The sequence below is a fragment of the Elgaria multicarinata genome, chromosome 6, assembly GCF_023053635.1.
Source record: "Elgaria multicarinata webbii isolate HBS135686 ecotype San Diego chromosome 6, rElgMul1.1.pri, whole genome shotgun sequence".
In the NCBI taxonomy this organism is placed as follows: Eukaryota; Metazoa; Chordata; class Lepidosauria; order Squamata; family Anguidae; genus Elgaria; species Elgaria multicarinata.
In genome coordinates, this window is record NC_086176.1 from 61464141 (window position 1) to 61488210 (window position 24070).

Sequence of the window (24070 nt, forward strand, 5' to 3'; positions counted from 1 at the left end):
ATTGCTCTCAGAGAACTGGAGGCCCTTTGTTATCCTATCATCACTGATATGAAAAAGCAAAGGATTACAATTGTGTCTCCTGACAGGCCAACCAACACAATAGTACAGCCGGTATTGTTCAGGTTAGCTGTTCAATAAAAATGCCAGCACATAGCAGTTCAGGAAAAAAGATTTTCAGTATATTTTCAGAAGGCACAAGTCTAATTTTAATGCGCTGGATCTAGTGAATGCCTGGGAGAGAAATCTTCAAGTATTTATCAGCTTCAACAGGCTTTTTGATAAGGTTTTGCACTGAATTATTTTTCTTTGGTAAGTGTCAGTCTTATCCAAAACATGCCATATTGAAAGCTGCTCTTGAAGCTTTGAACAAAGATAAAATATGTGTCCTCAGAAGAAGGTTGTTTATACAGCATCCAGCACAATGATGGAGCATTTCAACGTTTCCACCGCTCTTAAAAATAAACCCCTCTGCTTTAGTTGACTGTACCAAAGGTGTAGCTTAACATGATTTTAAAACTTATTGTCTTAAAAAAAGGGTGGAAATGATTACAAACAGAAAATGAACAACAATGATCAAAGATGGGGAACCAGTGTCAAGGCTAGATTAAATTGTAAGGAGGGGGTGCATTCCAGTGGTGGACAAGTTCAAAATCAAATGAGTGGGGCTCAAAACACAAAATACAACAGCATATTGTAGATTAAACCTCTTGCTCACAGTAAAGCTTTCAGGAGAGACATTTCAGCCTTTTAGAATCTGGGGAAACTGGAAAACACCAAATGATTGGAAGAAAGGGGGAGGACATCTGGGGAACCACAGAGGTCTGGACTGGGACCCCACTAGGGCTAGATTTGACCCCCCCCCCAATCTTGAAGCCTCCCACCCCTGTTCTAGACCTTCAATATACTGTAAGTGATGGTAACATGATATAGTTCATTTAAAATAAACATGTAACATTTAAATAACTTTGTACTTCTCAAACTTAGACCATTCTTAGTTATCAACCTCTAAATGGCTCAGAAAGAGAGCCCAATTGTCAAGAAATTAACTTTTCTTCTGAAGAACCGGAGCCATTCACATATGACCCGTTCGTTTTTGCGTAACTGCAAGATCCCAACAAGGCCATTTTGTAACCGTAGGAACGTACACATTTTTGCTATTAACACATAAATGAAATTATATTTATGAGTACAAAATTCAACATTTTTCCATCTACCATTTAACAATATTTAATTCTGTGCATAAAGAAACATGTTTTGGTTCTTTTTCACCTGCCCAACTACTTTTGCCCAAATCCTTGAACACGTTGCAAGAGGACAAATGCGTAAAAGAGTCTCCCCACCACTATGCCAACAAAGTTGAATTACATTCTTTATATTCATTTTTTTTTTTTGCAGGAAACGTTTCAGCAAGAAGACCTGAGAAAGAAAACTGAGATGTCTGTATTCTGATTTACAGAGATGATGCACCATTAACAGTGTTTTGCTATAGCTTCCCATATTCAAACAAAATGACAACCTGACATACTGCGACACTGTTTTGACAGTAATAAGCTAGATAAGGGTTTGTAATGCAGTCTCTGGGGCACTGATTATTCCATCTTCTAGAACTCCCTTTGCACAATCCTCCCCACCCCCGGTATAAATGATGTAGAATAACGTTGTTTCTATTAGTTGTCATCTGCATTGTCTGGCTTTTCTCTCATTGACTGAGCATCTCTGTAGCACCAGCTTATTTTATTCATTTTCCCCCTTGTTGTTAACAATGTATGCCAAGAAAAACATATGGTACAGGATGAATTATCTGCTCAGTCAACTTATATAAAATTTAAAGGGAAGGGTTAGATGTATTTTCAGAGTCCATGCATGAATCTGAAGCAGCAGTTTTGTCTAAGAAAAACAAAAATCCTGCATTCAGACCACTGGCTAAAATAATGTGATTGATTTCAGTGGAGGAGTGAATTTTGGGACTGGGATTACTTTATCCCTTATCATATTTATTCAGAAGTTTCCCTAAGTTCAAAAGTTCATAGCTGCATACAGGGATCTGGTACTTCTGAAGCAAGCCAGGATAAAAGTAATGTTTTTAGCCAGTCTGCAATAGCTATCATAAAATGTCTTACAAAAGTGATAATAGATCACCCTTCAGATCAGATCATTTATTTATTTATTTTGTTACATTTATATACCATCCCATAGCTGAAGCTCTCTGGGAGGTTTACAAAGATTAAAAAGATTGGATTAAAAATACTGAATATTAAAAATCAATATACAAAATTTAAACACATAAAAATATTGAAAACAGCTAACATTAAAAACAAATTTTTAAATGCTCAGCCAGGCCAAGCTATTGGAGTGAATTAAAACTCAGCATATGCTGTTGAATGCCTGGGAGAAAGGGAAAGTCTTGACCTGGGGCCAAAAAGGTAACAATGTTGGCGCCAGGTGGGCCTCATCAGGGAGATCATTCCATAATTGGGAGGCTACCGCAGAAAAGGCCCCCTCCCTTGTTGCCATCCTCCAAGCTTACCTCGGAGTAGGCATCCGGAGGAGGGCCTTAGATGTTGAGCGCAGTGTATGGGTAGGTTAATATCAGAACAGCCGTTCTGTCAAGTATTGTGGTCCCAAGCCGTGTAAGGCTTTGTAGGTTAAAACCAGCACCTTGAATCGGGCTCAGAAATGTACAGGCAGCCAATGCAAGCGGGCCAGAGTTAGTCTTATATTTTCGAACCTTCTGGTCACACTTGGGATCAGGAATTTTGAGTCATGAAGGAAACTCTTTCCCAACACATATAGTTGTTTTTAGCCATTCTCTGTGGTATGTGTTCTGGCTCACTTGCTTGAGTTATTTGTGCCTACTTGCTCCATAGTGCAAAAGAAGAAGTGGGTCTCTAGCAGGTACTAGAAGATAGTAATTCATTTTTTTAAATAAAGAATTTTGATCCAAAGACCTTCCTCTCAAATTTATTTTGATGTAATTGGCATGATGTATATTTTGTAACAATTGCTGATCATTGTTCATCCTTCTTTAAAAAAATTAGCAGGGTTGCCGTTTATTATTATTATTTTCTCTTTTCTTGCCTCAGTGTTTTTTCTAGATGAACACTATGGGCTTTGTGAAGTCATGCTTTTACTGATTCTGTTTTCTGGATGTTGGTCTAGATGTATTTTGGTAGGCCTGGTTTCTGAAGGTTTTCTGTAAAAAATAATAATAATTGATGCGATGTTGGTGACTAGAATGACTGTAACTTCTTCCGGTTGCCACAGTTGTTTAATTTCTATAGCCAGTGGTGTATATTTTCCTCTCTTTTCTTCTTCCTTTTCTGCAACATTTTTGTCATTAAGTATTGCTATGTCAATGAGGTAGGCATATTTTTCTTTTTTGTTTATGACTGTTACGTCTGGTCAATTGTAAACTATTGTCTTGTCCCAGAATTGTTCTGGCCCAGCAACTATGAGTGCATAGTGTGGCTTGGCTTCACTTGTTTGAGTGTGTCTGGATCTCCTAGGTTCTGAAAGCATCTTTCTGGAGGGTACTTGCTGGTTGCATGATCCATGAGGCCAGGTTCTGTGAGTGCATAGTTGTCCTTGACAGGAGGGGCTTGCACTTATTTCTGAGGTTTATTTGGGCAGTTTTGTTTGGGGCCCTGATTGGGATTTCTCTTCTCTGCTAGTGAGAAGTGACTTCAACAAGCCTTTAGTCCATTTTGTTCCATAGCAAATATTTGCAGGGTAATCGTATTTTATATTCTTTTATACTCTTTATGAATGCTAGGTTGCTAGTTCGTTGTACTAGATTTTTCTGCACATGTCAACTGCTCCACTTGTTCAGTGGTAGGAGTATGCTGAATATGTGAGTATGGATATGAGAAAGGTGATGGGGAAAGAGTGTTAAATGTTAGGAAAGGTGAGATATGGTCATCTAGTGAAGGATTTGAAGTCAGAAAAAGTATTTGAGGGAAGAGGAGACTGTATCACACAGAGTATAGCAAAAGCGTCAAAGTACAGCAAAAGCTACAAAAGTAGGAGTGAAGTTAATTTCATTTTTTTTTAATAATTTTTTTATTGCTTTTCCACATAATTAAACATACACCATTACAATAAAGAAACAACAACAACAACAACATACTACATACATGTTGAGTAAATGTTGAATAGATATATATTGATTAGATATTAACTATAACATAACATATCATAACATAATCATAATCATTCTTAACATATAAGTGCACCCACCACCCCGGGATCTATTCCTGCTTCCAAAATCTCATACTGTCTTCTGCTGGTGGTTTCCCACTTCCCTTAGAAAACACAAATATTAGGAACTGTTTCCAAATTCCTTCAAACTCGTTTATTTGAGTTATACCTTTCCTCCACTTAATATTACAAGTCAATTTATCATTAATAGCTATATCCCATACTTCTTTGTACCATTCTTCAATAGAATATTCCCCTTGAATCTTCCAGTTCCTAGCTACCATCAATCGTGCTGCAGTCAGCAAACTCGATATTAATTCTTTAATTTCTTTTCCACATTTTAAATCTTCATATAGTGACAGTAATGCAATTTTTGGTGTTTGTTCTATTTTCATTCCCACTATTTCTTCAATTACCAAAAACACCATCTTTCATAATCTTTGTACATATTTGCATTCCCACCACATATGTAAATACGTTCCTTTTTCCCCACATCCTCTCCAACAGTTTGCTGAATGCTGATTATTTATCTTATTCAATCTAATCGGGGTTAGGTACCATCTCCACAAAATTTTAAAATAATTCTCTTTTATTCTCACTGACATACTTCTCAACACTCTTTGTTTCCAAAGTCCCTCCCAGCTCTGTCGTCCTATTTGTATCTTCAAGTCTGTCTCCCATACCAATTTTCCTGCACTATCCATTAGCCCTTCCTCTAGCAATATTTTATATATTTCACTCATTAACCCTTTTAATGCTAAACTTCCTCCCTTACATTTTTCCCTTTTAGTGAAGTTAATTTCAGATACATTGAATGTCTCACTTGTTCTTTATTTCAGTGATTTTAACATTAAGATGTTTAGTAGAACAGGTTTGTCTTAATTGTGTGCTGTAAAAACAGACATGTGACCAAAGCCATGTACAGGTGGGCACACTCCCTTGGGGGCTAGACACACCCCCTTGGGGGCTGGACATATTGGTAGGCATGCCCCCTTGGAGGGTGGCCATGTTGTCCTCCTTTTTGGTTTCCAAAATATGGTCATCCTAACCAACTGCCCACAACAACAGGACTGCCATCCATGTCAGCAGGAAACTCTCTAAGGGCAGTCAAGAAACCAATTAGATTCATAAACCATCAGGGACGTACTATCAAAACTGATCTTCCAATGCTAATCTTGTTGTAGGTGGAGGTGGTGGGAGGGAGTAAACCCAACTCCTTCTCCACTGAAAGGGGATCAGTGCTGCCTAACCCTATCCCAATGTAACCGTACCAAAGCACATCTGGTATTTTATGACAGTGGGGGTAGAGAGTGGAGTTAGATCCCTGAGGCAACACAAAGGCAACCAGCAATTCACTTGAATAGTGGTGTCCTACTGCCATGTAGCATCTCAGATGATAATGATGAATACTTGCCCTTGGTCCATAGAGCCAAGTATTGTCAACACTGACTGGCAGTGGCTCTCCAGAGTTTCAGGCTGGAGTTTTTCCAGTCTACCTGGACATGCCAAGGATTGAACCTAGAACCTTTTGTGTGCAAAGCATGTGCTCTACCACTGAGCTACAGCCACAGCCCTCATAACAATGTTAAATGCATTGATGCTGCAGTAACACTGCAAAAATGCTACTCCACACAAATATTTGAACTGGAGCTTGTTTCCTTAGTTTTACAATTGCTACTGACATCTATGAGCCGTGGATTATTTTAGACACTAAAACAACACACTTGCAAGGAAAACCCATTTCTAAACATTTCATAATAATAAATATGATTCTTTTACTGACACTGTTATCTCCTTAATGATGTTTTAAATCTCAAAGCACAAAATACGGTTTTGCATGCAGTTGCATACTTTGAAAGACTGCCTAGATAAACAAGCTTGTTTGTTTCAATTTGCCTTGAAGGAGAGATCAGAGGTAGAAATTAATATTTGCTATTTTATAATTTACACACTATATACAGTTCATGCTCTCTGCAAAAGCTAATTTACTGTAAGCTTAATCTTACTGAAAATAAAAATTAGAGGTCAGATTATTTATTTAAACTGTTGTATATTATTTGATTTATTTGATTAATATCTTTTTGCATTTACTTGGAATTCCCAAAAGACTGTTGACTGATATTATAAAATATCCCACAGTCACATAAAATTAACACACTTGCTTCATGTAGCCCATCTCAAATAATATTGTTTCAGGCGGAATGATTTTCATATCAATTGTATTTGCAGAAAACATGTATTAACTAACCAGCTTTCCATGCCAGAGCTTCCTGGCCTCATTATTAAGCAGACTGGAGCCAAATCAGATGATAAACCTGTTCTCCATATGACATGTGTGATGTAGCAGGCAAAAGGAAATACTAAAAAGGACCCACACTGAGGCATTTCAATTTCATTGCTATACACCACTGTTATATCATTAATGGATTAAAAAATAACGACTAGAAAGCAAGGAATAATACTTGGTTTGCAACTCTATGGCCTTAGCTAGACCAGGCTATATCCCAGCGTGAACCCCGGGATCGTCCCTGTGAGTCCAGATGCCGCACAGGGGATCCCAGGATCAGGGAGGGATCATCCCTCCCTTGCCCCGGGATACAGCCCTACCCTTTGGGCCCACTTTTTCTGCGGGCTGAGCCCGAGACCGCAGAGCGTGTGGCCCGTTTCTGCGGGTTTAACCGGCTATGCGCGATTACTCGCGCGGAACCAGGAGCTGTGCCCATTGGGGGTAGGGTGGGGGGAGCAGGGAAAGTAGGTAATTTTTTTTTAAAAAAACATTGTTTTTGCACACGAGCGTTTGTGCGCTCCGTCTCCTTTAAGAAAATGTTTTAAATGACGGGCGTGATGCCTCTCTTGCTGAGGTCGTCACGCCTTATGTGTAAATGAGGCCGAGATCTCGTGTTAATCACAACGCGAGGTCTCCCCTCCTCTCCCCTGGAACAAAAGGTAGGTCTAGCTAAGGCCTATGTGTCATTTATGTATGCCCCAAAAGGTTAAGATGCAGTGGCTGCTACTGTACACATCTATCTACAGAGCTTTTAACATGTATCAGAGTGTGCAAATTAGGAGCATCAAGATGGAAGAGAGTACATCTGATGGACTTCTCTTCACCACATTGTTATCATGACTGCTATGGATTAGTAACTTTTCCAATCTTTATTCACACTAAGTGGTATAACAAGATACAATTCCGCCTGGATGTTTCCTCTGACAAAAATAAAATAAAAATCATGGCGGGCAAACATTTTTAATAAGAATCATCAGAGGCAATTATGGGAACTCTGATAGTCTGAGATTTAATTATGCCCCTCCCATAGACTTCTCCAGTGACTTCTGCCTATTACAAGCCCTTTACATTTTTTTTACACCTTGCTACTATTTTTATTTTGTGCTGTTTTATTATCATTGTTTTGTGATGTTGTATTCTATGTTTTTAAATTTGTCTGCACACAGCCCAGAGAACTTCATTTATTGAGAGATCTAAAAGTACAAAAAACAAATAAATGAACAAACAGTGCCTAACAAGAACCACTGTAGGTATTATCAGACACCTTGGCAGGAAAGAGTAAATCTACAGACACAAGGAGTAAATTTACACACAAAAGGATTCAGCTAGCACAGTATTGCCCGCAGAACAAATAAATGCTTTGGTGCATGACATAAAATAATGGTCCCTAATTTGCCAAGAAAATGGGAGGCTGCAATATCAATCTTGTGAATGCATGCCTGAGGGCAGTTGGAGTACTCATGTATACAAAAAGGTATTGTATGAACCAGCTGTGTGTGGTGAGCATATGTGAAATGGACATCAGTCAAACCAAATATAACTACAGGTTTCATATATGGTACATTTTCAACCCTCTTTGTTAAAGTGATTCAATGATCCGTATTACCAGTATTTAGTTGAGAAAGAAAAAAGAAGTATGAGCATATTATTTTTGTAATCTCCCTTTTTTTTCTTTTTGAATGAATGAGTGTACATTAAAGATACCATCTTTGCATAGTTGTTGTTTAAATAAGTCTTAATTACAAAAGGCTTATCATTCCAATATGTTTTGCAGAATTATAGATATCCTTTGATCTGGCCCACCCTCGCTTAGTCTCCAAGCAAAATAATCCTTTAAAGCAGTGATTACACGTCTTTGAAAAGGAAGCTGATGCTGGTAAACAGATGTTCTTTCTAGTAAAGATACCATAATCTTCATTATATCACTCAAGATGTTTTTCTCACCATTCTTCTTAAAAGTAGTTGACATACATATGGCAGATGCTATGCAACTTGCCCTTTCAACCAACTTGTTAGTTAGAGTAAGAAACAACACACTAATTGTTTTGTCTGTGCTCTAATTATGCTACAGTTTTGCCTATCTTATCTGAACGTTTTTTTCATTGTTTTCATTCTATGCAAAGTCCATGCTGTGACAATCCTGTGAAAGGTGGCTTCAAATGCTACACAGTCCACTTACAAATGCGTTTTTCATACTTTTGTCATTAAGGTCTCTTCTACTGACCATCAAGTTCAATTATGTGAAAAATCAATACCGTTACTTTTTTATGTGTCTGCTAAGAGATTTTTAAATTGACCTCCCAGCTTTTTATTACTATTGACAGATATGTCAAAAAGTAGAGAGATCAACATACCTCCGTTATTAATTGCCATTCAGTCATTAAGCAAAGATCACCTATGTAGTTGTCTCTTCTATATGGCGGTGAAAATGGATAGTGATCATGTAAATCTCTGGAAACTTTCTGTATTGTGATATATATGCAATTTAGTTTTCATTTAAAAACAAAATGGCCTGTTTTATGCAGTGAGCAGTGTAGACACTGCATCCAGATTGTTGGCGGCTGCCTCATTTGTACCATGGCTTGTCATGCTGTTGGCATCCTTGCTGAAGCAAAACATACCTGTTGATGGCAGCATGGGAAAAAGTACATGCCAGGAATTGATCTAAATGGTAAGCTATGTGTGGTGAGCTGTTTTGCGAATGCAATTTCAAGGAGATGCTTCATTTGGATAAAGAAGTGTGTCCAATTTTGACTCCTCAGCACTGGAAAGCTTCATAACATGTGAGCAATGTCTGCTAAGGACCTCATACGAGTAGAACTTCCAATGGTCACAGGTGGAACATATGCATTCTGCGTATTGCTCTGCCCTTCTAAGGACCAGAACTCCTTTCTTCGTAAGCTCTTAATACATATTGGTTTCATCATCCACTGCATTTGTTTGTTGGTGTGGTGTGGTATGTGCATGTTTGTGTGTTTTGACTCAAAACTGGAGCCACACCAGATTATGGGGATCAACTGCCATTCCTATGCATGCCTTTGGAAGAACATTTATTTCCCTATTTTACAGGTGCATTCCTGAAATGGATATTTCTTAACAACACACCACATTTGTCACCAACAGGATTCAGTATTACCTGACCCAGATCATTTAACAATTCCCCCACTAGAAAGGAACACATTAGGTATAAGCAATAGGTCTGAATCTTGCTGCTGAATAATAAAAGATCCCCACTATGATTATTATATAAAGGTGTGAATGACTACTCCAGGTGTAGAACAGTAGTAAACAGGCTCACTGTGCATGTGTAACTGGAGTCACAGGCCTCTGCTTTTACTTTCTTTTCCAGGATATAACAGATAGGCAGATGTAGGCTATATTTCATTTCTTATTCTTCCCATCATATAATGAGTAAATGTAGCATTATGTTGGGCTTTTGAGTTTTTGCCAGACACCATGTTTTCCTGCTATAGTTAAAAAAACAGACAACAGATGTCCAGCTGTTATACTCATCATACTTCACAAAGTGAAAACTCCATGATATAAATTATTAAAACTAATATACATAATTTTTAGGGCACAATCTTATGCATGTTTAGACCGGTGTGGGTGGGATCCTGTAACCCCCAGCATTCTGGAATCACACCAGTCTGCAGATCTATGGCATTACAACGTAACTGTTTGAAAGCACGTTTCCTATTTTACAGGGACATTCCTGAAATGGTTATTTCATAACAACACACCACATTTGTCACCAACAGGAGTCAGTATTACCAGACCCAGATCATTTAACAATTCCCCCCACCACAAAGGAACCTACTAGATATAGGCAGTAGGTCTGAATCTTGTTGCTGAGTAGTAAAGCATTCCCACTATGATTATTATATAAAGGTGAGAATTACTACTCTAGGTGTAGAACAACAGTAAATGCTGGGAGTTGTAGGATTATTTTCTGTCTAAATACGCATAGGATTGCACTCTAATTTTCTCTTCTCCACTGGTATTTTCTAAAGGTTTGCCATACTGGGCACATCCTTGGGTAAATTTAGAAGAGAACAGATATCAAGGGAGGCTAATTTAACCAATTCTTTCTTCACACTGCCAGTATATAAATGTAATAATAAATAAATAAATAAATAAATAAATAAATAAATAAATATCATATATGCATAGACTTGTCACAAAGGCCCAAATCTGTTACATGCCATAGAATGTAGCATGCTGAGGTTATCAAGCTTGCGCAAGGTTAACAGGCATGCGCAAAGGGTGTGCCCAGGCGCACTCTAATGTCTCCAGCAATAAGCGCTGAATTGAGGGGGGCATTGAGTAGGGATCCAGAGGGGGATCCAGATGCAGCAGAAATGGTCCTCCGGCTGCTCCATTGCCACCACCCGACAGCGCACCATTGCTCCCTGCAGCAGGAGCAAAAAGGAATCGCTCTGCCAGAAGCCTCTCTGTGGTTAGCCATGCTTCAAAGAGGCCATGAGGAGGGGTCCCAAAGGCTAATCTCACCTCATAAATCCCTCCTCTGGCCAGTGTCACCACAAAGCCCCACCAATGCTGTGGCTTGAAGAGCATCTTTTCATTCTCCACCCCTCACCTGCCATGGCCCTCCCGTGGTCAGGCAAGCCAAATGCCAATTAGGGCAGCAGTGACTACAGTGTTTAATTAATAAATGAATACAAATAATGTCCTTTATGATTGAGTATTCAAGAAATGTTCAGCTTTTAAAAAGGGGGGGGGAAGGGTGCCCACCCTAATGAAATGTGCTGCACACACCTGTGATGAGAAGATATGTTTGGAAAAGCACAGCGACCCTTGGATGTGGTTGGTATGGGAGGTGAGCTTCTCTGCTTGCTCAGCTTGCAGTCTGCCCCTCAGTTTGGCTCAGCTCTCCCAGCAAGTAGCTTCAACCCTGGTAACTTCAACAACAGGCTTCTACTAGCTTTTATATTGTATCTTGTACTATGGTTTTATACTGTTGTTTTATACTTCAAATGTTTTTAATTTTTGTGAACTGCCCAGAGAGCTTCGGCTATTGGGCGGTATAGAAATGTAATAAATAAACAAACAAACAAACAAACATAAGTCTGCCTGCACTAAGGGCCAAACTAGATATGATATTTGACATGTACATTTGGCATTGGGTAGCTGATAGATTTGTTTGTTTATCTGGATCCATTTCAGTCGGGTTTCAGGCCCGGCTTTGGCATGGAAACAGCCTTGGTCGCCCTGTATGATGACCTATGTCGGGAGAAGGACAGGGGGAGTGTGACTTTGTTGATTCTCCTTGATCTCTCAGCGGCTTTCGATACCATCGACCATGGTATCCTTCTGGAACGTCTGGCTGAGTTGGGAGTGGGGGGCACTGCATTGCAGTGGTTCCGCTCCTACTTAGCGGGACGGCTCCAGAAGGTGGTGCTTGGGGGACATTGCTCGGCCCCGTGGACTCTTCAGTATGGAGTTCCGCAGGGATCGGTCTTGTCCCCCATGCTGTTTAACATGTACATGAAACCGTTGGGTGCGGTCATCCGGAGTTTTGGAGTGCGCTGTCATCAGTACGCTGACGACACGCAGCTCTACTGCTCCTTTTCATCCTCATCAGGTGTGGCTGTGGATGTGCTGAACCGGTGCTTGGCTGCGACAATGGACTGGATGAGGGCTAATAAACTGAAGCTCAATCCAGACAAGACTGAGATGCTGCTGGTGGGTGGTTCCTCTGATCGGATGGGGGGTGTTCAACCGGTTCTGGATGGGGTTGCACTCCCCCTGAAGGAGCAGGTTCGTAGCTTGGGGGTTCTCCTAGAACCATCTTTGTCACTTGAGGCTCAGGTGGCCTCGGTGGCACGGAGTGCTTTCTACCAACTTCGGTTGGTGGCCCAGTTACGCCCCTATCTGGACAGGGATAACCTAGCTTCAGTTGTCCATACTCTGGTAACTTCCAAATTAGATTACTGCAATGCCCTCTACATGGGGCTGCCTTTGAAGACGGTCCGGAAGCTGCAGCTTGTGCAAAATGCGGCGGCCAGATTGATAGCTGGAACAGGGAGGTTTGAGCATGTAACACCGATTCTGGCCCGCTTGCATTGGCTGCCTATATGTTTCCGAGCCCAATTCAAGGTGCTGGTCTTAACCTATAAAGCCCTACATGGCTTGGGACCACAATACCTGATGGAACGCCTCTCCCGACATGAACCTACCCGTACACTGCGCTCAACATCTAAGGTCCTCCTCCGAGTGCCTACTCCAAGGGAAGCTCGGAGGATGGCAACAAGGGAGAGGGCCTTTTCAGTGGTGGCCCCCCGACTGTGGAATGATCTCCCCGATGAGGCCCGCCTGGCGCCAACATTGTTATCTTTTCGGCGCCAGGTCAAGACTTTTCTCTTCTCCCAGGCATTTTTAACAGCATTTTAACAGCATTTAACAACGTTAAGTTTGTTTTTAATGGACCCCACAATTGTTGTTTTTAAATGGATACTGTTGTTTTTATACTGTTTTTATGTGTGTGTGTGTGTGTGTGTGTGTTTTTAAATTGTATACTTTTAATGTTTACTATTTTAAAATGTTGTAAACCGCCCAGAGAGCTTCGGCTGTGGGGCGGTATATAAATGTAATTAAATAAATAAATAAATAAATAAATAAATTTGTTTTAACAAATAGCCAGCACGGGGGAGCGGGGGGAGGGATAAGCCAAACCGATATTCTGCTGTGGAGGGAAAAGAGGCATGAAAGCTTTGCTCCTGCCATAGTCCAATAGGAATCCCCTCCCCTTGCCTGCTATTTCCTCCCATTGCAAATAACAAGTGTGGGGGAGGGTGACTCTGACCAGGATTGTGGCAGGGACAGATAAGCAGGGGGTATCGAACTTCTTTCAGATCCAGGGCTGAATTCAGTTTTGGAGAAGTCACATTTCAGTGTTAGATGGGACCCAAAGCGAAAGAGGCTGGGCCAAAAATGCCTGCATGTTTTAGCTTAAAGCTCTTACTGCTAGTAAGTCTTTGTGCAGGAATTTGCTACCCCAGAATAGGGACGGTGACCACTCTGACACCTTTTAGGTGATTGGCATAGCCAGGGCTCCTGCTCCACGTGAGTTTCACGGCTCATGTGTCTGGATATGGTATGCCTTTGGAGATCCTCCTGCCTCATCTGCTCAGGGTTTTAAGGCTCTGCGTGGCAATGACATGGGGCGGTCTCCCCACACTCTCGGAGTGTCGTATAAGAAAGGGGCCGGGTTACCTGACTCCTGGCTTAAGAGAGTGGCTCGCCCTTAAACCAGGCAAGTAGCCTGAGATTAGGACATCTTGATTCCCACACTTTTCACATGCAGTTCCAGGGACGGGTTGAATCTCCTTTGTTGTTAAATAAACAGGCCCTAGTTTATCCCAATCTCTGATGTCCATGTCTTTATTCCGTACTTCTTTCTCCACTCGCAACTAAGCTGTAGGAGAGACATTTCAACCTTTTAGAATGGGGAAAAATGGGCAGGAGCTGGGAAACTGCCAAAAAATTAGTGGTTGGGGAAAGGAGGTGGGCTGGGGGAAAGGGATGTGGGCATCTGGGGAGCCCAGAGGACTGGTTTAGGACCTCAGCCAGGCTGGATTTGGCCCATAGGCCTGAGTTTCGACACTCCTGGGTTAAAGCCTCCCTTCCTGAATGTTACAGTCCCTGTGTGGTTTGCCTTCTCCCCTGCACCAGCTATATGTTAAACAAAAATCAGCTCTACAATAGGAAACTATATGATAAATTTCAAGTCTAGTTTTGCTCGAAGAGAGAGAGCCCATCTAGACTTCAAAAGGGAAAGAGAACTAGCTCCTGCAGTCTCACATAAATAGGGTGACCATATGACCGGATTTGCCTGGATTTGTCCGGGTTTTGATGACAAATCCGGGAGGGGGGAAATCCGGATTTTTCCAAAGAGCAGCTCTAATGGGAATTAACAAAAATGCTTATAACTCCGTCATTTTTTAAGATAAAAACATGAAACTTGGCACGATGGTAGCTCTTAGGATGGGCTTTAGTTATACCAAATTTGAAACAGATCTGTTCATCCATTGATTTTTTAGATTTTTTTTAAAAATTGAGGTTTTAAAATTATTATTTTAAAAATCATCATTTTTAAAGATAAAGAGCTGGAAGTTGGCACCATGATAGCTTTTAGGTAGAGCTTTAGCCATACCAAATTTGAAACAGATCTGTTCATCCATTGATTTTTAGGATTTTTTTAAAATTTGAGGATTTATTTTTTTAAAAGAAATGTTATTTTTAAAGATAAAGAAATGAAATGGCACCATGATTGCTCTTAACAAGGACTTTAGCTATGCTAAGTTTGAAAAAGATCTGTCCATCCATTGAGATTTAGGATTTTTTTAAAAAGTTTGAGGTTTTAAAATTATTTTTTAAAAATAATTTTAACATGGCGACCATGTTGTCCTCCTTTTTGGTTTCCAAAATATGGTCACCCTAGCTATATATACATATGTACATATATCACAGCAAGTGCCTGAAAAAAAATCCAAATAATCAATGGAGTACTGTGTAACTATATATATATATATATATATATATATATAATACTGGATTTCACCTTGTGCTGAGTGGCTTGTGCTTCCTGGGAGGAACCAGGAAGTGGTTGAGGGAAGTGGCCACTACTTCTGGAGACAGAGGCCACTGCCTGTCAGAGCTCAGTGGAAAGGCTTTATTTAAATAAAACTTAAGTTTGTTTGGAGGTAGCGTCTGTGGGGTGCAGTATACCAACTTTGAAACATACAAGGAATGAATTGAATAGAGCAGAGCTAGTTAACTTAGAACCTGCGGAGAGGAGATGCTTCAGATATGTGGTTCACAATAAGAAGGCAGGGCAAACAGAACAGGGGCATGAAGTGCACAAAGTGGCGGCATGACACAGAGGCCTCGGCTGCACTGGCGCAGAGGGCTTGCGCAGCTATACAAAAGTGTCTTGGAGAAAGACACTTTTGTATCCTTCCTTCGCCAGAGGTAGGGAGTGGCACATAAGTTGAATCCCTGGCTGGGATTCCTCAGATCATCAGCGCCACATTCACTATGACCACAAGTCCTCACAGAAAGACAAGCAATGCAGTTTCATAGCACATTTGTTATCTTATAACTTCTGAGGTGCTACAAATCTATTTTGTCTGATATGAGGTGATTCAAGCAACTTGCTCTAATAAGCATACATAACACAAATGGAGCAGGACTTTGGAAAAGAGGAATAATGCTGCAATCCTATACATACTTACTTGTGAGTAACCCCCATGGGACTCAGTAGGAGTGGGACTTACTTCTGAGTAGACATGAATAGGATTGCACTATAAGGGAGCTATTTTTAATCCCAAAATCTAAATATGTTGGGTGGACAGCAAATATTTAACTATCTTCAATGGGCAAATAAGCAAAAATACTGTTCAGCTAGATTTAAGGCCAAATAAATATTTGCATTAAATGCAATTTTGAATTTCATGTGCAGGTTTTTAAAGATGCAAATGACATCAGTTGGGAGGCAAGGAAAGAGAATATAACATAACACTTTCCTCTCCTCCTGCAGTCCTGAGGAAATCAACTTCCTTTCAAATCAATATTTCCTTTGAGAAGAACTCCTTTATTGGTGTCAATGGGGATTTCCTCTCAACGCAAATAGCAGCTTCAAAGGAAGGATTTTCCTAAGGATTTGAGCAGGAGAGGAATGAGTTAAGTTACCCATTGCCCTGCTCCCACCCCATGCCTCCTGGGATCCTGATAATTACCAATCTCTCCTGCTGATGCTATTTGCATTGTTAAAAGGCTTACAGGTTCAATGCAAAGACACACGTAATATTACATCTAGTTTAGCCTTTAATTCAAAGGCTTAGCACATAGTATTGTTTCAACATAATCGTGTTTAACTTCCAAATAAACAACAGCATCACAGAAAAGTTTGATGTTTGTATATAAGTAGCTCTATAGTTTGAACTTTTATGAACATAATTTTCTGCATCTATGAAACCCAGCATCAGACCTGGCAAGTGACCAAATGCAAGTGTAATTCCAACTCTGTTGGAAAGAACTGCAGAAGCTTGGTTGCTAATGGCATCAGCTGTGATTCAGGTTCTCTGACACAACAGGCTTTGTTCATGTCATTTTCAATTTCTTACGCCAGCAGCTGCGCTTAAACTAAACAAAGCTGGATCCCTTCAGCAGACTGCAGGAGATGCGCTTTGACTTCAGATCCATAGAAATATCTTTGCAAAGGATGAGTATGATGAGAAGTTTCAGGGCATTTTATTCACATTCCGGACTCCTAATTTGTTGGCACAGACCTGCCTCTTTATAAGCCTTTTCTGTATGAGCTCCAATAAAGCTCTACAGGGTTCTCTTAAATGGAATAGGCCCCATTGCCTTTAAAGTGATAATCTCCTTGAAAATACCAGATAATAAACAGACACACAGTAAGGAATCAAGGTATGCATATGAAATGCCATGTGACTCCCCATAAAATTGTGGGAACTGGAAACATTACTATGGATAGGAATCTCTGAATAGAGAAAAGAACCAATAAAAGGGGATAAGTTCAAGAACGAAGCAGAGTTATATTAGATAGTGTATATCCACTCTTGGCATCTATTTGCTCAAGAATATTTTACCGTCGAAGGAAGAATATATGGTGACATCAAAAGAATTCCCCCCCCCCACAATTCTCATTAGCCATGAGAACATGGACACGTTTAAAATAGTATTTTTTAAAAATGGTACAAGTTAATTCCCCTGAAAATTGTCTGTGCTTGCAAAGCAAGCCATAAAGCAAAAGCTCCCTTTGATTGATCTAGGGTCCATTGAGATCAGTGTCTCCAACGGAGTATGACTAGATGCTTCCAAGAAGCTCAAACAGGATTGAGTTAGTCATCCCCTGTCACTTGCATCCAGTAATAAGATGCATATTACCTCTGCTTATGGAAGTTCCATTTAGCTGTCATAACTAATAGCTACTGCTAGTCACATCCTCCATAAATTTGCCTAAACCTTTTGTCTGCTGTAATAGTGCAAGGGATCATCAATGGCCCTATCTTTCACTAAATGGTTTAGCTTGCAGGCCACATATATGTAGGATACTTTTATATCCTAAAAGTACTGATAAAACCTGTAATTACCAATAGATGCCCTCCAAACAGAGGTGGGGTTCAGCTGCAGTACTGAGGCTAATCCACAAAATTCAAAACTATTGATTCTACTACTACTGTCTACAACAGCAATATAAAGAAATAAATGACATGTGCTGAGTGAGATCTGCATTGGCTTTGGGCGAGTAAGTCAGGGGCTATATGCCAGCAGTGAATGGGGCCACAGTTCTAAGTGGATGAGGGTCACCCTCACTGCTGGCATGCAGCCCCCACATATGCTTGCCTGGACAGAAACATCCCCTCCCATTCACACTCACCCACACTACACATATCGGGTGCATATATCCTGGGATGGGTAGATCCCTACCATGCTGCTCAGCTCAGCGGAACCATCATCTCAAGGCATCCTCAGTGCAGCTACTCCCCAGTGAGCCAGTTTCACTTAGCCAAGCTTTTCCAAGGGAAAAGATGAAGACCAAGCAAAGCCCTAAGGAAGCTGGTGCTTGGCCTCAGCACCTTGAAGCAGCTGCAGCGAGCCAGCTTTGATTGGGAGCTACTGCTCCAAGTTGGCTCCCAATGGAACAGCTAAAATGATCAAGGAGCTCAAGCATCTCCCCTATGAGGAAAGGTTACAACAGCTGGGATTGTTTGGCTTGGAGAAAGGGAGGTGACAGAGGTGTACAAAATGGTGCACCCCTGTCAAAATACTAGGACCCAGGATTATCCCATGAAGCTGATTGATGGGAGATTCAGGACAGACAAAAGGAAGTACTTTTTCCACACAGTGCATAGTTAAACTATATAACTAATAACTAAAGTTATTAACTAAATAACTAAAGAATAACTAAACTATTCACTACCACAAGATTTAGTAATAGCTACCAGTTTGGATGGCTTTAAAGGGGGGTGGGTGGATAAATTCCTGGAGAAGATTATCAATGGTTACTACTTCTGATGGCTATGGCTACCTCAGTATTTGAGGGAGTCAGCCTATGTACACCAGTTGCTGGGGAACATGGGTAGGAGGGTGCTGTTGCACTCATGTCCTGCTTGTGGGCTCCTAGTCAACAGCTGGATGGCCACTGTGTGAATAGAATGCTAGACTAGATGGACCCTCGGTCTGATCCAGCATGGCTCTTCTTATGTTCTCCCTTTTACAGAGGGTTGAGGAGGATTCAGGGAGGAGCCCCAGGAGAAGCTTTTGCAGGTCATTGTAGGACTTCTGGTGGATCGAATTCAACCCGTGGGCCAGAGATTCCCCATCCCTGATTGTCTACTTTGATTGGCAATAACTCTGAAAGGCATTAAGTGGAGATATTTCCCAGCCCTACTGCATGAGATCCTTTAAATGGAATACAAAAGAGTGACCATGAGACCTCTGCATGCTGAGCATATGCTCTATTTCCAAGTACAGCCCTTTCCTCAAAGTATGGTGTTCTTCCCACTGAGCTGTCCTTGCCTTTTTGGGAGTTCAGGCTCTTCCTGTCTCCCTGTTTGGAAGAAGCCATCATTAGAACCAAGACTCCAAGGCTGCATGGTAAGTATAATAAAAGCACTAATAAAGCTCAAAGTCACAGAAGCTAATCTCATGGGATCTCAGCAGGATTTGAACCAGCAAGCATAGAACAAGACAGCAGGAAGGGAGTGGGGGTGGGCCTCTGAGGCTGCCCCTCATTTTAGATTTACTAAATTCTTAGTATCTTCCTACAGTTTCAGATTTTCAGAGGAATTCAGAATGCTAGGGAAATCAAGCAACAGTTGTGAATGAGGAAATGCAACAATTACGTATTTCTAAGAGGGCTGGTTGAGTTTCAAAATCACACATGATTCATGTCCTGTGGGTTTGATTTGCCCAGAGGTAATCATTTTAACTACCATCTATTTCAATAGACTTTAAAAGTTCTTAACTTTTTGTTGATTGTGCCTATAATATATAACTCCCTACAACTTTGCTTTCTCCTTTTACTTCTCTCCCCTCTTATCTTTGGTCAAGATTTCAGTGTTGTTTGAAATGTTATATAGTACTTTGTGTTGTGTTTTCTATTAAATCTGCACACACACTTTTTACTTGCTCTGCTCTGGTTCCTTTAACAGCAACCTGATGTGTATAAACTTAGCAGGTAAAGCCTTTCCTGGCATAACTATATGTGATAGGACAAGCTTCAACTATTTACATTCTCAGCAGTTAATGACAAGAGCGCATGGGAAGCAAAACCCCATGCCATCCCACATCACCCCACCCCACCCCAAAAAAACCATTGCGAATTCAAGTTTTAAATGGTTTTTTAAAATAAAAAGTTATTGTGATAATTGATTGAGATTTGTATAATATTTCATAGCAGTTGTCATTAATGTGTAAGGATTTGCCATTTTTTCCTATTTATTTCTAGTTATGACAAAGTAAATGAGCTAAATGGTATTGTGAGAGCTTGGCCAACTGATTACTGTGAATGGGTCTGCAAATATGGTTTTGCTTAACTACGGACACACAGATTCAGTGCCTTTATTTATTTATTTGTTTAATTCCCGACTCCTACTAAAGGACCTGCATGTGTGTGTGTGTGTGTGTATTTAATGGCTTTAGAACTTTCCAGAATGAATAATTGAGCTGCTGGGATGAAAATCTGAAAATAGTGTTCTGCAGACGCGTGTGTGTGTGTGTGTGTGTGTGTGAGAGAGAGAGAGAGAGAGAGAGAGAGAGAGAGAGAGAGAGAATGAATGAATCAGTAGATGGAATTTTGAATGGAGAGGGAAAGAGAGATCCTCATAGAATGAAAGTTGTGAGTTTAAAGGTAGACTTAGCTGGAAACAGGCTGGAGCCTGGGCAGGGATGCTACTGCACAAAGTCATTGATGCAGGGGTTAGAGGATCTGTGGTTTGTGTATTTGCATATAAAGCACATCTACTAATAAGGCTTTCAATGAAATGCTCTTCCATCCAAAGGAAACAAAAGTCCAGGGAATGTCTCACCACTTGGGAAGTGAAGAGCACATATAACACTATACATAGGAAACACCTCTCAGTTCTCCAACTTGTTCATTTTTCTGAACTAGTCATAGCTGATACACATGGTGATTTTCACCATGTTGAACTTCGCTACATGTACAATATTCTTTTGTTCTATGAGCAACAACTGATAGGCCTCATTGTCTGGAAAACGCATTGTTCGCATTTGTAAAGGAAATCTTGGTGCACAGAATGAGCAATCCATTAATAAATATCATACACCAGTTTCTATCCTTAGAGTCTGAACTTCAGATTTACACTAAACTGCAGTTAGAAAAGATTGGCTGCTAATGCAGTTGAAATTTACTTAACAGACCTTGTGGTACTTTGCTGCCAATTCAAACAGTAAAGTTCAAAAGCCAGAGAACCCAGACGGCACAAGTCATGAGATCTGTACGCATCTCAGTTCAAAGCTAGCCCTGACTTTAAAAGAGACAAGGTGCTGAGTGTCTCTGCACTTTAGCCAAGGAATGAACTAGTAGTTCTGGCATTCACTGTACTGGCTTCAAATTACCTTCTCTCTCAGCCAAAGCTAAACACTCAGGAATATGAATGGAGAATGCAATAAAAAGATACCAGCTATTAGTCACATTACAATGGCAGAAAACAAATGGGCTGCTTTGTTCCTTTCCTCCTTTAAGGTTAAATGAAAGGCCAGTGCATTATTTGTTATCTTTGCCTTCTAATTATAGGAGTAAGTGAAATGATTCATTACTTTCTTTTGCTGCTTGCTTAAATTGTGACCTGGTTCACACATAATGGTAGCATTTGGCAGTAAACTATGGGTTAATTAACCTAAGATTTGCGGCGATGCATGCCGCTTACAGCAACAACGTACAAGCACCACATTCATAGGCTGTTAGCGTGATGTCCAAACCTGGTCACTTTAGGTTATTTGTGGGTTAAACAATCTAAAGTTAACTTATGGCTTGTTCGTAAGTTAACTTTGGGTGTTGAACCCATGAATAACCCAAATTCTCCAGGCTTGAACATCAAGCTAACAACTGGTGAATGGGGCAATCTTAGGTTACTGCTGCAAAGTAGAACTGGCTTGAATGTGGCCCATGTCCAAGCAAATCCTGGGTTAATTAATAAACCCATAATTTGCCACCAAATGCCGCCATTACATTCAAACAGGCCTGGTTTTACAGCATGGATTTTGTTTCCTTCTTTAATTAAATACAGTAAGATTTTTTGTAAGATTGATCAGTGTCAGTTTTATTAGGACTAGGAGAATATATTGACCGCAGCACAAAAAGTAACCCATTGAACCTAGCCATCACATTGCAGGCATGTAGGTACATTTCATGTTTTATAATTCCCCAGGATTTCACAAAGATCTTGAATGTTTGGGACCCACAATTGCTACCTTGACTATTTGGTTAAATGGTCCCAAGGATGCATGTCAGATGCTGACTCAGATTGGGAATAATTAGCAACACACTTAAATAGTGCATCCATAACCTGTTGTTGCACTTGAGTTCTTGCTGGAAGCTCTTCATTTTACATGTTTAATATTTCCTCTGCCAATTTTCAACTTCCTGACCAGTTAAATCCAATAAAAATTATCACTTTGGCTAACGTTTTTGCAAGATACAACATTCACACAATTTTATCTATTGTATAGTGAAATGCAAAAGAGTTAATCATAATAATCTGTGTTATATAGTTAAATTTTCTGTTTTAAACATTATGAGGAAAGATATGAAAGCTGTGGGAGAAATCTGAAATCATTTGAAATAAAACTCTAAATAAATTAACAAGATAACAGAGCCATGAAGATAAAAATGGAAATAAACTGGATAAAAAAATTAAATCAGGACTGATCAATTATGTAGTATGCATATTGTAATGGAAAGAGGTAACATATATTTTGAGAAATTAATGCATGATGCTTCATATTTAACCGCACAATTAATAGCTCATAGTACTTATTTTAGTCTAGGAAAATATTTTCTTAAACAAACCTGCCCAAAGATATTTCTGAATACATTTGTTTTAAACACTGGTAATTTAATTATAACCCTAAGCCTCAGTTACAATAACAGATCCATACTGAAATAAGAAGAAAAAACATATGACAAATTGTTCCCTAGACAAGTCTTAATTTAGGGCATTTAAGGCTGCAATCCTAAACAAGTTTACCAGGGACTAAGCTCCATTTAACACTGTGTAATTTAGGATTATGCTGCATGAGAGGTAGACAGTGAGTTCAGGACTAGAAAATTCTCAAACTATAACAACCCTTTTTCTACCTGCTACCAAATACCATAGCTGTAGTGCTATTCAATGAGTTTTTTAAAAGCTCCCAGATTAAGACTCTAGTTAAGTCTATCTCATGTTGGCTCAAACTCCACAAAACTAGAAAATTTGAAGCTAAGGGTCAAACAGGTGTGCATGTTGTGCTTGCATACAACTTACCCTCCACGATCCCATACTTTTTCTTGCTCTTTTAGATCCGGATGTGAAGGATGCAATAATAACAAAAGGGATTTTTAGAAAGCAAAAAAAGCAAAGACAAATATGAGACAACTGCACCAATGTTTTGTAGCTCCCAACACTTTTCAAGAATATCTCCCAGAATGAGTTAGAAAGAAGAAGTTCTAAGCAATTATTAGGAAATTTTGGATGAAATCAAGCATTTCCTTTGATAAAGAGATAATCTCAAAACACATTGGGAACTACAAAACATTGGTGCAGTTGTCTTAATTTTGTCTTGACTAGCGAAGATGCCCCACATTGCCCTAAGTTGTCTTATGAAGCATCTGTACCTTACTTTACTGCTAGTGGGATCCTCCTGGGAGTTGCATGCACAATTCTCTCTCCAGCCAACAATACACATTGAGAGACCTGCTCCTACACATGTCTGACCCCAGTTCATTAGAATTAGGATGCCAACTATGGACTATGATGGTGATTAACTCACACTGATGCAATTGCTGGTAGAGCTGCCACAGGACCATAGTGCAACAGCCAGAGGATTGTGCTGTTAAAATAACTTATTTTGGAAGTTGCAAAGAAAGGCTAATTTTAAATGTTTATCTTATCATTAAGTTTATCATGCCACAGACCTCAAACAAGATAAAGCAAAACAATTTCTATAATGCAACAAACAAAAACTGTAAGAATAATATCAATGGTTATTATACTGAAATGTTTGAAATTACTCCTGTATTCCATACACTATTTATCAACTTCTAAGTGAATTGCATTGATGTTTTCAGATTAAAGCACAAAACCATGGGTTCAATCCATCTCCCAGTGGGCACAGCTGCATGGGCAGGCTGGGATCAGGTCAGAGCTCAGAGGAGGACTTTTTCTTTTCCTTGCTCCCTCTCCTAAGCTAGCCCTTGGCCAGACAAGCATAAAAAACTTGCAGGCAGGGCCCTGGAGAGGAGAAGGACAGCTGGATGTGTATATGGGAGGCACGCACTAGCTTCCTGTTGAAAGTAATGGCCAGCTGCTGCAA